Source organism: Bombina bombina, chromosome 3 (assembly GCF_027579735.1).
Source record: "Bombina bombina isolate aBomBom1 chromosome 3, aBomBom1.pri, whole genome shotgun sequence".
NCBI lineage: Eukaryota > Metazoa > Chordata > Amphibia > Anura > Bombinatoridae > Bombina > Bombina bombina.
This window is the reverse complement of record NC_069501.1, coordinates 30,014,774-30,039,411: the sequence shown is the minus strand read 5'-3', so window position 1 is coordinate 30,039,411 and position 24,638 is coordinate 30,014,774.

The following is a 24,638-nucleotide window of genomic DNA, read 5'->3' as shown; positions in this document are numbered from 1 at the left end:
TAATGCACAGTGTTCAGAAGCCACGTGCCATGAATGCGAAAAGTTCTGATGAAATAGTTGACTTTATAACACAGGATGCCCAATATTCTACAGCTTCCGCTCGTAACCTTGACGCACCATCCACCTCCAGCTTAGCTTTGGGCACCTCTCAAGTGACCAGTGCCACTCGCCCGCCTGCCGCCACCACCAACACTAGCACCACAGCCGCTTCACTTGATCTGTCAGAGGAGTTATTGACACATCAGTTGGAAGAAAGGAGTTGTAATCTAATTGCAGTTGCCTGCCTGCCAGCGTGTGTGCCAGGCCCACTTGCCAACTAGTGCCACCAATCATATTTGTTATAACAGTAGTTTAAATATTAAAAAAAAAACTTTTTTGACTGTGAGACATCAGTCTGTTAGTGTAATCTAATTGCAGTAGCCTGCCTGCCAGCGTGTGTGCCAGGCCCACTTGCCAACTAGTGCCACCAATCATATTTGTTATAACAGTAGTGTAAATATTTAAAATAAAAACTTTTTTGACTGTGAAACATCAGTCTGCTAGTGTAATCTAATTGCAGTTGCCTGCCTGCCAGCATGTGTGCCAGGCCCACTTGCCAACTAGTGCCACCAATCATATTTGTTATAACAGTAGTTTAAATATTTTAAAAAAAAACTTTCTTGACTGTGAGACATCAGTCTGCTAGTGTAATCTAATTGCAGTAGCTGCCTGCCAGCGTGTGTGCCAGGCCCACTTGCCAAGTTAGTGGCACCACTCATATTTGTTGTAACAGTAGTGTAAATATTTAAAAAAAAACTTTTTTGACTGTGAAACATCAGTCTGCTAGTGTAATCTAATTTCAGTTGCCAGGGCAGCCTGCCACTGCCAGCCTGTGTGTCAGGCTCACAGCATATACTGTGCCTACTTCCTCAGTGCCACCACTCATATCTGGTGTAACATTAGTGTTAATTTAAAAAAAAATTTTTACATCAGTTTGCTAGTGTAATCTAATTGCAGTTGCCTGCCTGCCAGCGTGTGTGCAAGGCCCACTTGCCAACTAGTGGCACCACTCATATTTGTTGTAACAGTAGTGTAAATATTTAAAAAATACTTTTTTGACTGTAAAATATCAGTCTGCTAGTGTAATCTAATTGCAGTTGCCTGCCTGCCAGCGTGTGTGCCAGGCCCACTTGCCAACTAGTGCCACCAATCATATTTGTTATAACAGTAGTGTAAATATTTAAAAAAAACTTTTTTGATTGTGAAACATCAGTCTGCTTTTTTGTGTCAGGCTCACAGCGTATACTGTGCCCACTTGCCCAGTGCCACCACTCAAATCTTGTTTAATAGTAGTGTAAGTGTACATTTAAAAAAATAAACTTTTTTGATTGTGAAACATCAGTCTGCTTATTTGTGTCAGGCTCACAGCGTATACTGTCACTGCGCCAACTTGCCCAGTGGCACCACTCATATTTTGTTTAATAGTAGTGTAAGTCTACATTTAAAAAAAAAATTACAGGCAGAGGCAGGCCACCCTGCAGGTTCCGTCGTGGTCGTGGTGCTGTGATTCCCTTTGACCCTACAATAATGCACAGTGTTCAGAGGCCACGTGCCATGAATGCGAAAAGTTCTGATGAAATAGTTGACTTTATAACACAGGACACCCAATATTCTACAGCTTCCGCTCGTAACCTTGACGCACTATCCACCTCCAGCTTAGCTGCGGGCACCTCTCAAGTGACCAGTGCCACTCGCCCGCCTGCCACCACCACCAACACTAGCACCACAGCCGCTTCACTTGATCTGTCAGAGGAGTTATTGACACATCAGTTGGAAGAAATGAGTGATGCGCAACCATCATTGACAGAGGATGTAGATAACAGTGATATGTCTCAGTCAGGCAGCATTACAGACATGGACAACGTACGGTGTGATGATGATGATGTTGTACCCGCTGCTGCTTCCTTTGTTGATTTGTCAGATACAAGTGAAGCGGTTGATAATGATGCAGCTGTGGATGTCACATGGGTGCCCGCTAGAAGAGAAGAAGAAGAGGGTGAAAGTTCAGATGGGGAGACAGAGAGGAGGAGGAGGAGGAGGAGATGAGTTGGAAGCAGGGGGAGGTCATCGCAAGGAGCTAGTGGCACAGTCAGACAGAATGCATCGGCACCCGGGGTCAGCCAGACAGCACGCCAATCAACGCATGCTGTTGCCACCACCAGAATGCCGTCATCGCAGAGCTCAGCAGTGTGGCATTTTTTTGTGTGTCTGCCTCTGACAACAGCGATGCCATTTGCAACCTGTGCCAAAAGAAACTGAGTCGTGGGAAGTCCAACACCCACCTAGGTACAACTGCTTTGCGAAGGCACATGATCTCACAGCACAAACGACGATGGGATGAACACATGAGTAGAAGCAGCACACAAACTCAAAGCCGCCCATCCTCCTCCTGCTCCAGCATCTTCAGCCACGTCAACCACTGCTGTTCTCCTTGCCCTCTCTCAACCATCCGCCACTCCGTCTCTCTTCTGTAGCAGTTCCTGGTCATCTGCCCACAGTCAGGTGTCTGTCAAGGACATGTTTGAGCGTAAGAAGCCAATGTTCCAAAGTCACCCCCTTGCCCGGCGTCTGACAGCTGGCTTGTCTGAACTCTTAGCCCGCCAGCTTTTACCATACAAGCTGGTGGAGTCTGAGGCGTTCAAAAAATTTGTAACTATTGGGACACCGTAGTGGAAGGTACATCACCTACACTGCGCATTGGGTAAACCTGCTGACGGCTGACAAGCATGGAAAGCGTGGCTCTGCAAAGGAGTTGGTGACACCACCACGACTTGCAGGCAGGCCTGCTGCTACCTCCTCTACTCCTCCTACTCCATCCTCTTCCATAACCTCTTCCTCGGCTGAGTCCTCTTCTGCTGCTGCATCTTGCTCCACATCAACCGCACCCCCCAGATCCCCAGGTACTATTCAATATCCCGGATATGGCAGTGTCACGCCGTCTTGGGGTTGACTTGCCTGAAAGCAGAGAATCACACTGCACCAGCACTCCTGTCCGCCCTGAACGCACAGGTAAATCAGTGGCTGACTCCGCACCAACTGGAGATTGGCAAAGTTGTTTCTGACAATGGAAGTAATTTGGTGGCGGCATTGAAATTGGGCAAGTTGACACATGTGCCGTGCATGGCACATGTGTGTAATCTGATTGTACAACGCTTTGTGCATAAGTACCCAGGCTTACAGGATGTCCTGAAGCAGGCCAGGAAGGTGTGTGGCCATTTCAGGCATTCCTACACGGCCATGGCGCATTTGTCAGATATCCAGCGGCGAAACAACCTACCAGTGAGGCACTTGATTTGCGACAGCCCGACACATTGGAATTCAACACTCCTAATGTTCGACCGCCTGCTCCAACAAGAAAAAGCTGTTAAAGAGTATTTGTATGACCGGGGTGCTAGGACAGCCTCTGGGGAGCTGGGAATGTTTTGCCACGTTACTGGACGCTCATGCTCAATGCCTGTAGGCTCATGCATCCTTTTGAGGAGGTGACAAACCTAGTCAGTCGCACCGACTGGAGCACCTGGAGCGTGCCCTGCGAAGAGTGATGGATCAGGCCGTAGATGAGTGTGAAGAGGAAGAGGAAGAGTTGTGGTCTCCATCAACACCAGAAACAGCCTTATCAGCATCCCTTGCTAGACCAGCGGCAACGCAGGAAGAGTATTGTGAGGAAGAGGAGTCAGAGGAGGAATGTGGCTTTGAGGAGGAGGAGGAAGACCAAGCACAACAGGCATCCCAGGGTGCTCGTTGTTGTCACCTATCTGGTACCCGTGGTGCTGTACGTGGCTGGGGCAAAGAAGATACCTTCAGTGACATCAGTGAGGACGAGGAACGGGACCTGAGTAGCTCGGCATCCAACCTTGTGCAAATGGGGTCTTTCATGCTGTCGTGCCTGTTGAGGGACACTCATATAAAAAAGCTGAAGGAGAACAAATTGTACTGGGTGTCTACGCTACTAGACCCCCGTTATAAGGATAAAGTGAATGAAATGTTACCAAATTCCCGCAAGTCGGAAAGGATGGAGCAGTTCAAAAATAAATTAAAAAGTATGCTTTACACCGCGTATAAGGGTGATCTCACAGCACAACGGGAATCTAACAGGGGAAGAGATGAAAGTAATCCTCCTCCTCCCACGACCACGCCGGCAAGGACAGGACGTTTTTCAGACGTGTTGTTGATGGACATGCGGACCTTTTTAACTCCTATGCATCGCCACAGCCCTTTGGGATCCAGCCTCAGAGAACGACTCAACCGACAGGTAGCAGACTACCTCGCATTAACTGCGGATCTCGACACTCTGAGGAGCGATGAACCCCTTGACTACTGCGTGTGCAGGCTTGACCTGTGGCCTGAGCTATCCCAATTTGCAATTGAACTTCTGGCCTGCCCCGCTTCAAGTGTCCTGTCAGAAAGGACCTTCAGTGCAGCAGGAGGTATTGTCACTGAGAAGAGAAGTCGCCTAGGTCAAAAAAGTCTTGATTATCTCACCTTTATTAAGATGAATGAGGGATGGATCCCGAAGGGACTGGCATTGGGCGATACATTTGAGTAAAAAAGGCCTGATGAGATGAGCTGCTTCTGTTTCATGAATTCCTGTTTTGTTGTTGGATCCCTGGCATCTGAACTCGGCTTGTTGATTGACCATTCTTCTGGATTCCCCTTTTTGCTTTATGAAAGATTGGACTGCTTTCCTGGCTACTGACCCTTGGCTTGTATTCTGACAATTCTTTTGTATCCTGTATGCTTACTTGGCTACTGTGTCTATCACCGTGCTGTGAGAACTGTTAGCTTAACTGGCTGCTGAGTCTAAGCAACTATACTGTGAAATCTGTTTATCCTGAAGCCAAGTACCTCTGCTGTGAGTACCTGTATACTTCCTTGTCTGTTGGTACTAAACTCCACTTATGTAAGAACTGTATGTTAATCTGCCTGCTGAGTCTAAGCAACTATACTGTGACATCTGTTTATCCTGAAGCCAAGTACCTCTGCTGTGAGTACCTGTATACTTCCTTGGCTGTTGGTACTAAACTCCACTGCTGTAAGAACTGTTTGTTTATCTGCTTGCTGAGTTTAAGCAACTCTACTGTGACATTTGTCTTCCTGAAACTAAGTTGCCTTACCGAGATACTAGCGTATGCTCGGCCTGTTCCTGAACCAAAGTTATCTTACCGAGATACTGGCGTATGCTCGGCCTGTTCCTGAACCCAGGTTGCCTTACCGAGATACTGGCATATGCTCAGCCTGTTCCTGAACCCAAGTTGCCTTACTGAGATACTGGCGTATGTTCGGCCTGTTCCTGAACCCAAGTTGCCTTACCGAGATACTGGCGTATGCTTGGCTTGTTCCTGAAACTAAGTTGCCTTACCGAGATACTGGCTTATGCTTGGCCTGTTCCTGAACCAAAGTTATCTTACCGAGATACTGGCGTATGCTCGGCCTGTTCCTGAACCCAGGTTGCCTTACCAAGATACTGGCATATGCTCGGCCTGTTCCTGAACCCAAGTTACCTTACTGAGATACTGGCGTATGCTCTGCCTGTTCCTGAACCCAAGTTGCCTTACCGAGATACTGGCGTATGCTCGGCCTGTTCCTAAACCCAAGTTGCCTTACCGAGATACTGGCGTATGCTCGGCCTGTTCCTGAACCCAGGTTGCCTTACCGAGATACTGGCATATGCTCAGCCTGTTCCTGAACCCAAGTTGCCTTACTGAGATACTGGCATATGCTCGGCCTATTCCTGAACCCAAGTTGCCTTACCGAGATACTGGCGTATGCTCGGCTTGTTCCTGAAACTAAGTTGCCTTACCGAGATACTGGTGTATGCTCGGCTCCTTCCTGAAACCAAGTTGCCTTACCGAGATACTGGCGTATGCTCGGCCCGTTCCTGAAACCAAGTTGCCTTACCGAGATACAGGCGTATGCTCGCCGATCGGCCAGTTCCTGAAACCAAGTTGCCTTACCGAGATACTGGCATATGATACCAAGTACCCTGGCTCTAATACCCATGTATGGCCACTTTGATCCTAATATCAAGTACTCGTAAGGGTCGTCTGTGTCTGTTGAAGGACTTCTGCTTGAACTGTTCTTTTACAAGAATTTCATTTGTTTATTATCAGTTTGGAATATAACCTCGATGTGCTTTACCTCTTGTTTTCCTTGCATTACCTTAGTAAAGTTACTTTAACAAAAGCCTTTCTTTGTTCTGTGTTTCCATTCTGGTATACTGAGTCCTACTCACCTCTTCACATCCTCTCAGCTTAACTCAGCCATCACCTTGCACATGCTCCAAACTCCTGAACCTACTCAACCGAGCATGACAGATTAAACTGCTAAGAATAGTACTACTTAACACACCACTCATATCTGGTGGCACAGTAGATTGCATGCGCAGTGCCCCAAATTTGAAGTAGGAGGACCGACCAAGCATCTTTTTCCATCTCCCGGTTCCTAAAAATTATCTCCGGGTTCCTAGAAACGATGCCACACCTGTACTCTATTGTGAAAAAGGAAGCCATGGCATATGGGGTCTTTCATGCTGTCGTGCCTGTTGAAGGTTGGGGACCCTCTTATAAAAAGGCTGAAGGAGAATAACCTGTACTGTGTGTCCAAGCATCTTTTTCTCCCGGTTCCTAAAATCCATGCCATATAAACGTCCCCTGATAGGGGACACCGCAGTGGAAGGTACGCACAAAAGGCAATCCCGGACCCCAACCTGTACTCGATTGTGCAAAATGACGTAACCTTACCATGGGTCTCAGACCGCATGTCTTATTGTAATTCTCTGTCAGGGAAATTATATATCTATCAAATCTATCTATTTATCTATCGAATCTATCTAACTATCAATCGTATCTATCAAATATATATTGCATCTATTGATCTATGTAATTCGTATCTATCAAATGTATATTGCATCTATTGATCTATTTAATTCATATCTATCAAATGTATATTGCATCTATTGATCTATGTAATTCGTATCTATCAAATGTATATTGCATCTATTGATCAATGTAATTCGTATCTATGAAATGTATATTGCATCTTTTGATCTATGTAATTTGTATCTATCAAAGACAAAAGGGGAGAAGAGAGGCGCCAAACATAAAACAGTATCGTCACTCCTATACGATAAGACAGGTATGTCCCCCCCCCCCCCCGATACTGTCAGATACTCACAAGGCGGGCGGCACAGTGGCGTGCCTAGTAACACAAGTCAGGACTGTTCTGAGTCGCTCGACAGACACCCCAAGGCTAATACGCGTCACACTGGAACTTCCAATCAGCCGCAGGTAATGCCGCTCGACTCCAACTGCCCGAGACCAGCTGTAGATTTCAGCGTCAGGTATTTAGTCTCAGAGTGCGTGTTCGCTCTTGCTGAACAAGATGATCTCACCAGTATCACACACACAACTCTTCAATATCTTGTTGTTCAATACAAGGATGGACTTTTGGGATTTGTTTTCTGTTAAAAACAAAACGGAAACTAGTAACACTAGTATCTATCAAATGTATATTGCATCTATTGATCCATGTAATTCGTATCTATCAAATGTATATTGCATCTTTTGATCTATGTAATTCGTATCTATCAAATGTATATTGCATCTTTTGATCTATGTAAATCGTATCTATCAAATCTATATTGCATCTATTGATCTATGTTATTCGTATCTATCAAATGTATATTGCATCTTTTGATCTATGTAATTTGTATCTATCAAATGTATATTGCATCTTTTGATCTATGTAAATCGTATCTATCAAATCTTTATTGCATCTATTGATCTATGTTATTTGTATCTATCAAATGTATATTGCATCTTTTGATCTATGTAATTTGTATCTATCAAATGTATATTGCATCTATTGATCTATGTAATTTGTATCTATCATATGTATATTGCATCTATTGATCTATGTAATCTATGTATCTATCTATCTATCTATCTATCTATCTATCTATCTATCTATCTATCTATCTATCTATCTATCTATCTATCTATGTATCTATCTATCTATCAAATCTATCTATCTCGTGGTTGTGCAAATGGACTGTTTGTGGTTGTTTGCGGTGCGTTACACTGTTGGGTCTGTCACTGTGAAGCGGGCGTAACCCTTACACTACCTGATCGATACAACATCATACCTGATGTTTTAAAGCACGTTATTCCAAACAATTTAGGAATGTTAGGTGATTTAGGCCCTTTATGGGTTAAAACCAGACTCTGCATCAACTATGTAATTTTCCGTGGGAGTTTTGCCATGGATCCCCCTCCGGCATGCCACAGTCCAGGTGTTAGTCCCCTTGAAACAACTTTTCCATTACTATTGTGGCCAGAAAGAGTCCCTGTGGGTTTTAAAGTTCGCCTGCCTATTGAAGTCATGGGCGGTTTGCCCGGTTCGCGAACAGTCACGGAAGTTTGAGTCCGCCATTCGCAAACCGAAATTTTTAGGTTTGCAAAATCACTACCCCCAACATCGCCGCAACCTACATTATATTTATTAATCCCTAATCTGCTGCCCACAACGTTGCCGCCACTATAATAAAGTTATTAACCCCTAAACCGCCGTACTCCCGCATCAAAAACACTAGTTACATTTTATTAACCCATAAAATCTGCCGTCCCTAACATCGCCGCCACCTACCTACATTTATTAACCCCTAACATCGCTGCCACTATATTAAATGTATTAACCCCTAAATCTAACTCTAACCCTAACACCCCCCTAACTTAAATATAATTTAAATAAATCTAAATAAAATTACTACAATTAACTTAATAATTCCTATTTAAAACTAAATACTTACCTATAAAATAAACCATAAGCTAGCTACAATATAACTAATAGTTACATTGTAGCTAGCTTAGGGTTTATTTTTATTTTACAGGCAAGTTTGTATTTATTTTAACTAGGTACAATAGTTATTAAATAGTTATTAACTATTTAATAACTTCCTAGTTAAAATAAAGACAAATATACCTGTAAAATAAATCCTAACCTAAGTTACAATTACACCTAACACTACACTATAATTAAATTAATTCCCTACATTAAATTAAATTAATTACAATTAAATAAAATAAACTAAAGTACAAAAAAAGCAGACACTAAATTACAGAAAATAATAAAATAATTACACATTTTTTTAAACTAATTAACCTAATCTAATCCCCCTAATAAAATAAAAAAGCCCCCCAAAATAAAAATAAAAATCCCTACCCTATACAAAATTACAAATAGCTCTTAAAAGGGCTTTTTGCGGGGCATTGCCCCAAAGTAATCAGCTCTTTTACCTGTAAAAAAAATACAATACCCCCCCAACATTAAAACCCACCACCCACATACCCAACCCTACTCTAAAACCCACCCAATCCCCCCTTAATAAAACCTAACACTAACCCCTTGAAGATCACCCTACATTGAGACATCTTCACCCAACCGGACAGAAGAGGTCCTCCAGACAGGCAGAAGTCTTCATCCAGACGACATCTTCTATCTTCATCCATCCGGAGCGGAGCAGGTCCATCTTCAAGACATCCGACGCGGAGCATCCTCTTCTTTCTTCATCCGACGACTAAATGACGGTACCTTTAAGTGAAGTCATCCAAGATGCATCAGCCAATCAGATTTTTTCTACCTTAATTCTGATTGGCTGATAGAATCCTATCAGCCAATCGGAATTGAAGGGACGCCATCTTGGATGACGTCCCTTAAAGGAACCTTCATTCGTCGGGAAGTTGTCGATTAAAGAGGATGGCTCTGCGTCGGCTCCTTTGAAGATGGCTCCGCTCTGCTCCGGATGGATGAAGATTGAAGACGCCGCCTTGGATGAACACTTCTACCGGATGGAGGACCTCTTCTTGCCCCACTTGGATGAAGACTTCTACCGGATGAAGGGCCTCCTCTGCGCACCTTGGATGAAGAATTTGGCTCGGCTGAGTGAAGACGACTCAAGGTAGGATGATCTTCAGGGGGTTAGCAATAGGTTTTTTTAAGGGGGTTTGGGTGGGTTAGAGTAGGGGTATGTGGGTGGTGGGTTGTGATGTTGGGGAGGTATTGTAAAATACTTTTAAGGGCTGATAAAAGAGCTGATAACTTTGGTAGTTTAGAATAGGGTAGGGCATTTTTTTATTTTGGGGGGATTTTTTATTTTATTAGGGGGCTTAGATTAGGTGTAATTAGTTTAAACATCTTGTAATTTTTTTTTATTTTTTGTAATTTAGTGGGTTTTTTTGTATTATAGAATAGTTTATTTTTTTGTATTTTAAGTTAGCTAATTGTAGGTAATTTATTTAATTAATTTAATGATAGTGTAGTGTTAGGTTTAATTGTAACTTAGGTTAGGATTTATTTTACAGGTAATTTTGTATTTCTTTTAGGTAGGTAGTTATTAAATAGTTAATAACTATTTAATAACTATTCTAACTAGCTAAAATAAATACAAAGTTGCCTGTAAAATAAATATAAATCCTAAGATAGCTACAATATCATTATTATTTATATTGTAGCTATATTAGGGTTTATTTTACAGGTAAGTATTTAGCTTTAAATAGGAATAATTTATTTAAAAAGAGTTAATTTATTTTGTTAGATAAAAATTATATTTAACTTAGGGGGGTGTTAGGGTTAGAATTAGCTTTAGGAGTTAAAAAATTTATTTGAGTAGCGGTGAGCTCCGGTCGGCAGATTAGGGGTTAATGCTTGAAGTTAGGTGTCGGCGAGGGCAGATTAGGGGAGGGGAGATTAGGCGTTAATACTATTTATTATAGGGTTATTGAGGCGGGAGTGAGGCGGATTAGGGGTTAATACATTTATTATAGTAGCGGTGCGGTCCGGTCGGCAGATTAGGGGTTAATAAGTGTAGGTAGGTGGCGGCAACGTTGGGGGCGGCAGATTAGGGGTTAATAAATATAATATAGGGGTCGGCGGTATTAGGGGCAGCAGATTAGGGGTACATAGGGATAACGTAGGTGGCGGCTGTGTACGGAGAGGCAGATTAGGGGTTAAAAAATTTTAATAGAGTGGGGGCGATGTGGGGGGGCCTCGGTTTAGGGGTACATAGGTAGTTTATGGGTGTTAGTGTACTTTAGAGCCCAGTAGTTAAGAGCTTTATAAACCGGCGTTAGCCCAGAAAGCTCTTAACTACTGATTTTTTTCTGCGGCTGGAGTTTTGTCGTTAAATACCAGCGTTAGAAAGATCCCATTGAAAAGATAGGATACGCAAATGGCGTAGGCGGATCTGCGGTATGGAAAAGTCGCGGCTGCAAAGTGAGCGTTAGACCCTTTCCTGACTGACTCCAAATACCAGCGGGCGGTAAAAACCAGCGTTAGGAGCCTCTAAAGCTGGTTTTGACGGCTACCGCCAAACTCTAAATCTAGGCCTAAGATAGCTACAATGTAATTATTAATTACATTGTAGCTATCTTAGGGTTTATTTTACAGGTAAGTATTTAGTTTTAAATAGGAATAATTTATTAAAGTATAGTGTAGTGTTAGGTGTAATTGTAACTTAGGTTAGTTTTTATTTTACAGGTAAATTTCTCTTTATTTTAACTAGGTAGCTATTAAATAGTTAATAACTATTTAATAGCTATTGTACCTAGTTAAAATAAATTGAAAGTTGTCTGTAAAATAAAAATAAATCCTAAGATAGCTACAATATAATTATTATTTATATTGTAGCTATATTAAGGTTTATTTTCTAGGTAAGTATTTAGTTTTAAATAGGATTATTTTAGTTAATTTTAGGAATATTATTTCGTTTAATTTAAATTATATTTATGTTAGAGGGGTGTTAGGGATAGGGTTAGAGTTAGGTTTAGGGGTTAATAATTTTATTATAGTAGCGGTGATGGTGCGGGCGGGATATTAGGGGTTAATAATTGTAGGTAGGTGGCGGCGATGTTAGGGAGGGCAGCTTAGGGGTTAATACTATTTATTCTAGTGTTTGCGAGGCGGAAGTGCAGCGGTTTAGGGGTTAATACATTTATTATAGTGGCGGCGAGGTCCGGTCCGCAGATTAGGGGTTAATAAGTGTAGGTAAGGTGGCAGCAATGTTAGGGACAGCAGATTAGCGGTTCATAGGGATAATGTAGGTGGCGGCGGTGTCCGGTCGGCAGATTAGGGGTTAATAATAAAATGCAGGTGTCAGCGATAGCGGGGGCAGCAGATTAGGGGTTAATAAGTGTAAGGTTAGGGGTGTTTAGACTCGGGGTTCATGTTAGGGTGTTAGGTGCAGACTTAGAGAGTGTTTACCCATAGGAAACAATGGGGCTGCGTTAGGAGCTGAACGCTGCTTTTTTGCAGGTGTTAGGTTTTGTTTCAGCTAAAACTGCCCCATTGTTTCCTATGGGGATATCGTGCACGAGCACGTTTTTCTAGCCTACCGCTACCGTAAGCAACGCTAGTATTGAGGGTTGAAGTGGAGCTAAATTAGGCTCAACGCACCCTTTTCTGAGCCTAACGAAGCCCCTCAGACAACTCTCAATACCAGCGTTGTTTAAAGGGTGCGCTGGGAAAAAAAGCAGCGTTAGCTACGTGGGTCTTTACCGACAAAACTCTAAATCTAGCCGATAATTTGGCAGCACACAAGTGCAGGGCACCAAGGATGTCTCTTGAAAAGAGTTGGAGATTAATGAAATGACATTGAACTTGACACAAATCTTATGGGCACTCTCAAGATAACTTCAAAAAATGACAAAAAGAGAAACAAAATAACAGTTTATTGTTGTAAAACAAACTGACAATACACACTGTACCTCTCAGTCACCCCAAATTATAGGCAAATCCATTGTTTGCTGGATATATCCTGGTCTCACTGTGGGACAAAACCCACTCCTAGGACAAAATGCCTAATTCTTACCCAGTTTATAGAAAACGGTCTCACCAGACTCCATCGCTTCACCAACTCTCATGTCATTCTGTGCAACTGATTCACTAAAGATGAGAGAGCTGTTATGAACCTGATGAGACCTTGACAAGCTTCAGCTCACAGTGGTGTCTATTACAACAGATCAGATCTACTTATTAGAACATGATTACTGGTAAAATTGTAATCTGGCAACAGAAATGACCCCTGGGACAATTGTTCTTCATGTGTAGTCACTAAACAGCAGACAATTCCTTAGTCCGTGCAGTGCAGACCATGTGCATAATGACACATATATTACAGACCGGGCACATAATGACGCATATACTACAGACCAGCACATAATGACACTTATACTACAGACCAGCACATAATGACACATATACTGCAGCCCGGCACATAGAGACAGATATACTACAGACCGGGCACATAATGACACATATACTACAGACCAGCACATGACACATATACTACAGACCGGCACATAATGACACATATACTACAGACCAGCACATGACACATATACTACAGACCGGCACATAATGACACATATACTATAGACCGACACATAATGACACATATACTACAGACCAGCACATAATGACACATATACTACAGCCCGGCACATAGTGACAGATATACTACAGACCAGGCACATAATGACACATATACTACAGACCAGCACATAATGACAGATATACTACAGACCAGGCACATAATGACACATATACTACAGACCAGCACATAATGACACATATACTACAGACTAGGCACATAATGACACATATACTACAGACAGGGCACATAATGACACATATTCTATAGACTGGGCACATAATGACACATATACTACAGACCAGGCACATAATGACACATATACTACAGACCAACATATAATGACACATATACTACAGACCAGCACATAATGACACTTATACTACAGACCAGCACATAATGACACATATACTGCAGCCCGGCACATAGTGACAGATATACTACAGACCGGGCACATAATGACACATATACTACAGCCCGGCACATAGTGACAGATATACTACAGACCGGGCACATAATGACACATATACTACAGCCCGGCACATAGTGACAGATATACTACAGACCGGGCACATAATGACACATATACTACAGCCCGGCACATAGTGACAGATATACTACAGACCGGGCACATAATGACACATATACTACAGACCAGCACATAATGACACATATACTACAGCCCGGCACATAGTGACAGATATACTACAGACCGGGCACATAATGACACATATACTACAGACCAGCACATAATGACAGATATACTACAGACCAGCATATAATGACACATATACTACAGACTAGGCACATAATGACACATATACTACAGACAGGGCACATAATGACACATATTCTATAGACTGGGCACATGATGACACATATACTACAGACCAGGCACATAATGACACATACACTACAGCCCGGCACATAGTGACAGATATACTACAGACCGGGCACATAATGACACATATACTACAGACCAGCACATAATGACACATACACTACAGCCTGGCACATAGTGACAGATATACTACAGACCAGGCACATAATGACACATATACTACAGACCAGCACATAATGACACATATACTACAGCCCGGCACATAGTGACAGATATACTACAGACCAGGCACATAATGACACATATACTACAGACCAGCACATAATGACAGATATACTACAGACCAGCATATAATGACACATATACTACAGACTAGGCACATAATGACACATATACTACAGACAGGGCACATAATGACACATATTCTATAGACTGGGCACATAATGACACATATACTACAGACCAGGCACATAATGACACATATACTACAGACCAGCATATAATGACACATATACTACAGACCGGCACATAATGACACATATACTACAGACCAAGCACATAATGACACATATACTACAGACCAGCACATAATGACACATATTCTACAGACTGGGCACATAATGACACATATACTACAGACCAGGCACATAATGACACATATACTATAGACCGGGCACATAATGACAGATATACTACAGACCAGCACATAATGACACATATACTACAGACCAGCACATGACACATATACTACAGACCAGCACATAATGACACATATACTACAGACCGGCACATAATGACACATATACTATAGACCAGCACATAATGGCACATATACTACAGACCAGCACATAATGACACATATACTACAGACCGACACATAATGACACATATACTACACATTCTTCATGTGTAGTCACTAAACAGCAGACAATTCCTTAGTCCGTGCAGTGCAGACCATGTGCATTGTTACGGTTGCCTCCAGGCTGGCTGGAAGTTGGACCGTAGAAAAGGATGCTCCTAGCGCTCACCAAAGAATCATCAGCACCATAGTCAGCAATCCCTGTAGCTAAGGCAGTATGAAGAGCATAGCAATCCCTGTAGTGATTATAAGCTGTATCCTACAAACATGAGTCAAAGCTTCAAGTTAGAGGGTCAACATAGGTCTGATGTGCTGGAGCACACAGCCTCCTTTTTATTGAGGTTACATGCAAACAGGACACTCTCAGGGGGAGGCATAAAATCCCCCATCACACATTTGATATTAGATAGAGAGACACTCCCTTTGACAGGCCACAACATTTACTTCAGCAGATAACATTACACACAATAAAACAATGCAGTCCACCTTATCAATACTAGTCTGATTAGACAATGGGAAAGTTGATCACTAAACCTAATTAGAGCTAATCCCAGCAGACTTGTATTTAGAATAGGTTTCTTGAAGCTGAACAAAATTTAACTCTTAATGGCACACAATGAAACTGAACCAAGTGGGAGAAAGCCAGGGACAAGTCATTTCACAGGTCTGGGGACATAGTCTTAAAGGGGGCATTGTTCACCAGAGTCACAATATGTCCCCAGACGTTTCCCAAAGGGCCACACACACCCAACAAAAGTCAATATACTCTCAGGGGCACAATCTTCCAGGGGCCATAGTCATGAGGAAGGAGGCTGGCAAATAGGCTTCTCCAAAATCCAGGGAAGCAGGGCAACCTTCCATTTAAAGGGCCAGTCACAAATAGCAGTTTGTAACATATCTCCCCTTTTGGAGGGAGACTAACAAGGCACCTGACCTTCTGTCGGTCAGTGCCTAAGTTAGTCTCGCAACCCACCCACAAATAAACACTAGCAGCAAAGCAGCCCCCCCCACAACAAGTAGCACTGGCCTGTAGGTTCCAGGTTATAGGATGAAAGTGTAGCATCCTTTGCCTTCCTGGCGCAGCTGTGCAAATAGCTGATGGTACTTGGGGGGCAGAGGCCAGCGGCACTCTGCCCTGGTGCCAGCGCTTCTGCTGGGGTGAGGGGTTTGCAGGCCAGTCCTGTAACAAGGGGGTCTGTAGGGCAGAGGCCAGCAGCGCTCTGTTCTGATGCCAGCTCTTCTGCTGGGGGAATTGGGGCATAGTCCTGCCCGGTGGCAAAGGGAACGTGGGGGTCAGTGGGGGTTAACATCTCCACTGTTAACCCTGGGCCCAAGTTAGGAGTTAGCTGGGGAGGGGGAGATTGGCTTACCTCCTCCTCCTGATACTCCGGTGGCCGTTGGGAAGGGAGGTCGATGCTCTCCGCTTCCTGTGGAACATGCTGCGGCTGGGGAGAGAGACCGGTTGTCTCCTCTCCCTGGAAGGCACACTCCGGCTGGGGAGGGAGGTCGATGCTCTCCCCTCCCTGTAGCTGGGTCTGTCGCTGGGGATCTGGGCCGCCTGCCCAGCATCCCTGTAGGGCCGGTAGAGAGACTGCGGTCCCATCTCCACCTGCCTGCTGGGGGTCCTCCCAGGACCAGTCTATGAGGCCTGCTGCCTCTGGTATCTCTGGCTGGGGAAGGGGACTGGTTGTCTCTTCCCTCTGCACGCTATACTGCCGCTGGGGAGGGAGGTCGTTGCTCTCCGCTCCCTGTGACTCACTTTCTCGCTGGAGACCAGGTGTCCAGACCCTCAAACTCCACAGTTGGCGCTCAAAGGCTCGTGCCGCTTTGTTCTCCGTATCCAATTCCCGGATGATGCGACTGACTACCTCCTGTGCAGGGTCTGGACCATATCGGACTAGCCGCCTCTTTACCTCTGGAACGAAATCCGCGCCCTCATAGCGACGGATCAGGTTGAGGTGCTCTTCACAGGGTTCTGAATAGTGTCTTGTCAGCTCCATGCTGCTGTAGGTAGGGACGCTGCGCAGTGGCTAGCGTTGCCCTCAATAACTCTCCTACGATACCAGTGCTGTTGTGGTGCTGCTCCTTGCGCTAGGACGCCAATCCCACCGCTGCCGCCAAATGTTACGGTTGCCTCCAGGCTGGCTGGAAGTTGGACCGTAGAAAAGGATGCTCCTAGCGCTCACCAAAGAATCATCAGCACCATAGTCAGCAATCCCTGTAGCTAAGGCAGTATGAAGAGCATAGCAATCCCTGTAGTGATTATAAGCTGTATCCTACAAACATGAGTCAAAGCTTCAAGTTAGAGGGTCAACATAGGTCTGATGTGCTGGAGCACACAGCCTCCTTTTTATTGAGGTTACATGCAAACAGGACACTCTCAGGGGGAGGCATAAAATCCCCCATCACACATTTGATATTAGATAGAGAGACACTCCCTTTGACAGGCCACAACATTTACTTCAGCAGATAACATTACACACAATAAAACAATGCAGTCCACCTTATCAATACTAGTCTGATTAGACAATGGGAAAGTTGATCACTAAACCTAATTAGAGCTAATCCCAGCAGACTTGTATTTAGAATAGGTTTCTTGAAGCTGAACAAAATTTAACTCTTAATGGCACACAATGAAACTGAACCAAGTGGGAGAAAGCCAGGGACAAGTCATTTCACAGGTCTGGGGACATAGTCTTAAAGGGGGCATTGTTCACCAGAGTCACAATATGTCCCCAGACGTTTCCCAAAGGGCCACACACACCCAACAAAAGTCAATATACTCTCAGGGGCACAATCTTCCAGGGGCCATAGTCATGAGGAAGGAGGCTGGCAAATAGGCTTCTCCAAAATCCAGGGAAGCAGGGCAACCTTCCATTTAAAGGGCCAGTCACAAATAGCAGTTTGTAACATGCATAATGGCACATATATTACAGACCAGGCACATAATGACGCATATACTACAGGCCAGCACATAATGACACTTATACTACAGACCAGCACATAATGACACATATACTGCAGCCCGGCACATAGTGACAGATATACTACAGACCGGGCACATAATGACACATATACTACAGCCCGGCGCATAGTGACAGATATACTACAGACCGGGCACATAATGACACATATACTACAGACCAGCACATAATGACACATATACTACAGCCCGGCACATAGTGACAGATATACTACAGACCAGCACATAATGACACATATACTACAGACCAGCACATAATGACAGATATACTACAGACCAGCATATAATGACACATATACTACAGACTAGGCACATAATGACACATATACTACAGACAGGGCACATAATGACACATATTCTATAGACTGGGCACATAATGACACATATACTACAGACCAGGCACATAATGACACATATACTACAGACCAGCATATAATGACACATATACTACAGACCAGGCACATAATGACACATATACTACAGACCAGCACAAAATGACACATATTCTACAGACTGGGCACATAATGACACATATACTACAGACCAGGCACATAATGACACATATACTATAGACCGGGCACATGATGACAGATATACTACAGACCAGCACATAATGACACATATACTACAGACCAGCACATGACACATATACTACAGACCAGCACATAATGACACATATACTACAGACCGGCACATAATGACACATATACTATAGACCAGCACATAATGACACATATACTACAGACCAGCACATAATGACACATATACTACAGACCGACACATAATGACACATATACTACACATTCTTCATGTGTAGTCACTAAACAGCAGACAATTCCTTAGTCCGTGCAGTGCAGACCATGTGCATAATGACACATATATTACAGACCGGGCACATAATGACACATATACTACAGACCAGCACATAATGACACTTATACTACAGACCAGCACATAATGAAACATATACTACAGCCCGGCACATAGTGACAGATATACTACAGACCGGGCACATAATGACACATATACTACAGCCCGGCACATAGTGACAGATATACTACAGACCGGGCACATAATGACACATATACTACAGACCAGCACATAATGACACATATACTACAGCCCGGCACATAGTGACAGATATACTACAGACCAGGCACATAATGACACATATACTACAGACCAGCACATAATGACAGATATACTACAGACCAGCATATAATGACACATATACTACAGACCGGCACATAATGACACATATACTACAGACAGGGCATATAATGACACATATTCTATAGACTGGGCACATAATGACACATATACTACAGACCAGGCACATAATGACACATATACTACAGACCAGCACATAATGACACATATTCTACAGACTGGGCACATAATGACACATATACTATAGACCGGGCACATAATGACAGATATACTACAGACCAGCATATAATGACACATATACTACAGACTAGGCACATAATGACACATATACTACAGACAGGGCACATAATGACACATATACTACAGACCAGGCACATAATGACACATATACTACAGACCAGCACATAATGACACATATTCTACAGACTGGGCACATAATGACACATATACTATAGACCGGGCACATAATGACACATATACTACAGACCGGCACATATACTACAGACAGGGCACATAATGACAAATATACTATAGAACGGCACATAATGAATCAACACTTGCCTGCTCTCCCCAGCGTGCTTTGGAATCAACACTTTTAGGATAGAGGTAAGAATCAGCGCTTATTTCTACCAGCCAAGTACAAAAATGGTCCCTCTCACAGAGACCAAGGGATATTTTGAATGTAGGGAGAGACAGTACTGGCGCTAACAGCTAGGTAGTGATTAAACAAATAAAGTGAGTAATTCTCAAAGTGAGTATAACCAAATAGGAAAGGTAACAATAGTCTATTACTACTAAATTTATTCACAAGCAAAGCCAAAAGAGACAATGGTTAAAAACTTAAATGTTTATTGTATAAAAGGAAGAGATAAATAAGCCTAAATAGGATAGCACAAGTAGTATCTAGTGTATAATGGATAAATTTAAATGACCTAGCTCTAAAGATGAGCTCGAACAAGCAAATTACAATAGGTAAGTATATCAAAACTATCCTATACACTAGTCCCTAGTTAATCCTAAATAGGGACAGTAATAACAAGATATTAATAGTAGTCACAAAGCTACACTTAAGCTATGAATGATAAAAATACATAAAAAATAATACAAATCAAAATATTAACAGACTGGACGTCCAGTTATAATGATAAAACAGGCACAATAGTGATAAAACAGGCACATTAGTAAAATATGCAGATATTAAAACTAATTGGACAAGTACTAGCTGCCCAATGGTAACAAAGTCTATTTATACAGACAGGGAGTGATGTACGAATGACCGGTCACAAATACAAGTGGTAATGGACGATCAAGTAAGGATTACTGCAAAAAATGAACAGTTCACTCTCATATGCTGTTGATCTTGCTCAGGCGAGTATTGGATCACACTAGCATATGAGAGGGGTACCTGAGGTGGCCGGCGTTATATCCGTTGATAGGGGTGGCTGCCAGGAGCCGTGCACTCTTAGCAATACTCGAGTGCTGTGGGAAATCCCCTTGTAGGATCTTAATTTTCTGGGTCTTTTTCTCCTATCGCAAGTCGCTTGCTTTTCCGCTGTCCTCTATGAAGGCGAGTGCGGTGCAGGCTGCTGGGGCTGTTCCGGTTTCCTTGGCCACAACAAAGTGACGTATCCGCTTACGTGTATGAGATTTGCGTGCGGTCGTCAACAGCTGGGCTCAGGTTTGGACTATAGCCAAAAAAGTTCCGATTCAGGTGCAGGGCTTACCAAACGTATTTAGATTCACGCTTGGAGTAATAAAGTTCTTTTTCCTTTGGTAGTAAAGCAGTGGGCCAACTTCAACGCGTTTCCCCCCTTCCTTGGGGCTTTTTCAAGAAGTATTGAATGTTTGTCTTAGGTGTTATTAAATACCCCTCCTCTTGTTTGTGATTGGAGGATCTTAATACAGGGGTGTGGATTTCTCCAGAGTGCTTTCTTACGGTGGTGCCGGTATAATTATCATTTTTCAAAATGCACAATAATAGTCCTTTATTTCAGAATGCAACACAGAAGGGTATTCTGCACATATAACAGTGTAAATAAGCCTCAAACTGACTATGATCACACCTATGGGTAATAAATGAACAACAGACTAATAAACAGTGGATTCCTATTGCCAAAGGTGCTTTTTCTCTTTTTATTTATATATAGCTTGCAGAGTGTGAACCTCTAAAGACGTATGGCAATATATATGAATTATATAAAACATATAATTAAGAATTACAATACTTGTTAGAAAGTGTGAGAAATTTCCAAACTTATAGCATATATTAGTATGCTCAAACATTCACCCTATCAATCGAACATGAATGGTGTTAAATCTAATTCTGAGTTTAGCCCTAAGGGGTGTAGGGTCTTCATGTTGTATATTAGTTCTGCCTCTTTTTTAAGTAGCTTTGTCTCGTAATTACCACCTCTCCAATCAGGTTTCACTTTCATTATACCCCAAAAGGAAAGGTCTTTAATTCTGTTATTGTGTACATCTCTAAAATGCTTATATAGATGTGTATCCATTTTTCCTTTTTCTATTATGCAAAGATGTTCTCTTATTCGTTCCCTTAGTGTTCTTGAGGTCTCCCCCAAGTATTGTTTTTTACAGCTACATTGTAGTAAATAGATTATGCCCTTATCGGTACAGCGTATGGTGTCTCTAATAGGGAATATCTCACCAGTTTGTGTTGACTCATATTCTTTAATTTTGCTGCTATAATTGCAAGATCTACAGCAATGGCATGGGAAAAAACCATATAGTGGGTTACCTGATAGGTCCTGTTCTTTTAAATTGTGTTTTGTTTTGAATTCACTTGGTGCCAGCATAGTTTTTAAATTTCTAGCTTTTTTGTAGATGAATTTAGGATTTTTTGAAATTTTATCTCCTATAATGGGATCTTCTCTGACGTGATGCCAATGTTTTCTAATAATTTTCTCTATTCTTTTATGTTCTCCATTATATTGTGTTATAAAGGGGACTATTATCTCATCAGTATCTCTTGTTTCTTTTGTAGTCTTGTTTTTATATTTTAATAGCTGCTGTCTATCAGCATTCTGAAATAAAGGACTATTATTGTGCATTTTGAAAAATGATAATTATACCGGCACCACCGTAAGAAAGCACTCTGGAGAAATCCACACCCCTGTATTAAGATCCTCCAATCACAAACAAGAGGAGGGGTATTTAATAACACCTAAGACAAACATTCAATACTTCTTGAAAAAGCCCCAAGGAAGGGGGGAAACGCGTTGAAGTTGGCCCACTGCTTTACTACCAAAGGAAAAAGAACTTTATTACTCCAAGCGTGAATCTAAATACGTTTGGTAAGCCCTGCACCTGAATCGGAACTTTTTTGGCTATAGTCCAAACCTGAGCCCAGCTGTTGACGACCGCACGCAAATCTCATACACGTAAGCGGATACGTCACTTTGTTGTGGCCAAGGAAACCGGAACAGCCCCAGCAGCCTGCACCGCACTCGCCTTCATAGAGGACAGCGGAAAAGCAAGCGACTTGCGATAGGAGAAAAAGACCCAGAAAATTAAGATCCTACAAGGGGATTTCCCACAGCACTCGAGTATTGCTAAGAGTGCACGGCTCCTGGCAGCCACCCCTATCAACGGATATAACGCCGGCCACCTCAGGTACCCCTCTCATATGCTAGTGTGATCCAATACTCGCCTGAGCAAGATCAACAGCATATGAGAGTGAACTGTTCATTTTTTGCAGTAATCCTTACTTGATCGTCCATTACCACTTGTATTTGTGACCGGTCATTCGTACATCACTCCCTGTCTGTATAAATAGACTTTGTTACCATTGGGCAGCTAGTACTTGTCCAATTAGTTTTAATATCTGCATATTTTACTAATGTGCCTGTTTTATCACTATTGTGCCTGTTTTATCATTATAACTGGACGTCCAGTCTGTTAATATTTTGATTTGTATTATTTTTTATGTATTTTTATCATTCATAGCTTAAGTGTAGCTTTGTGACTACTATTAATATCTTGTTATTACTGTCCCTATTTAGGATTAACTAGGGACTAGTGTATAGGATAGTTTTGATATACTTACCTATTGTAATTTGCTTGTTCGAGCTCATCTTTAGAGCTAGGTCATTTAAATTTATCCATTATACACTAGATACTACTTGTGCTATCCTATTTAGGCTTATTTATCTCTTCCTTTTATACAATAAACATTTAAGTTTTTAACCATTGTCTCTTTTGGCTTTGCTTGTGAATAAATTTAGTAGTAATAGACTATTGTTACCTTTCCTATTTGGTTATACTCACTTTGAGAATTACTCACTTTATTTGTTTAATCACTACCTAGCTGTTAGCGCCAGTACTGTCTCTCCCTACATTGGAATCAACACTTGCCTGCTCTCCCCAGTGTGCTTTGGAATAGCAATACACAGGTACCAAAACTTGTTGAACTTTTGTTTTATATCTCAAATTTAATCATCATAGAATCTCTCAGTGCACTTATACTCGATCTGTGTTTGCATATACTACAGACCAGGCACAAAATGACAGATATACTACAGACCAGGCACATAATGACAGATATACTACAGACCTGCACATAATGACACATATACTACAGACCAGCACATAATGACACATATACTACAGACCGGCACATAATGACACATACTACAGACTGGGCACATAATGACACATATACTACAAACCAGCACATAATAACACATATACTACAGACCAGGCACATAATGACACATATACTACAGACCGGCACATAATGACACATATACTACAGACCGACACATAATGACAGATATACTACAGGACAGGCACATAATGACACATATACTACAGACCGGCACATAATGACACATATACTACAGACCGACACATAATGACAGATATACTACAGGACAGGCACATAATGACAGATATAATACAGACCAGGCACATAATGACAGATATACTACAGACCGGCACATAATGACACATATACTACAGACCAGCACATAATAACACATATACTACAGACCAGCACATAATGACACATATATTACAGACCAGGCACATAATGACACATATACTACAGACCAGCACATAATGACACATATTCTACAGACCGACACATAATGACAGATATACTACAGGACAGGCACATAATGACACATATACTACAGACCGGCACATAATGACACATGTACTAAAGACCAGGCACATAATGACACATATACTACAGACCGGCACATAATGACATATATACTACAGACCGGGCACATAATGACACATATACTACAGGACAGGCACATAATGACAGATATACTACAGACCAGGCACATAATGACAGATA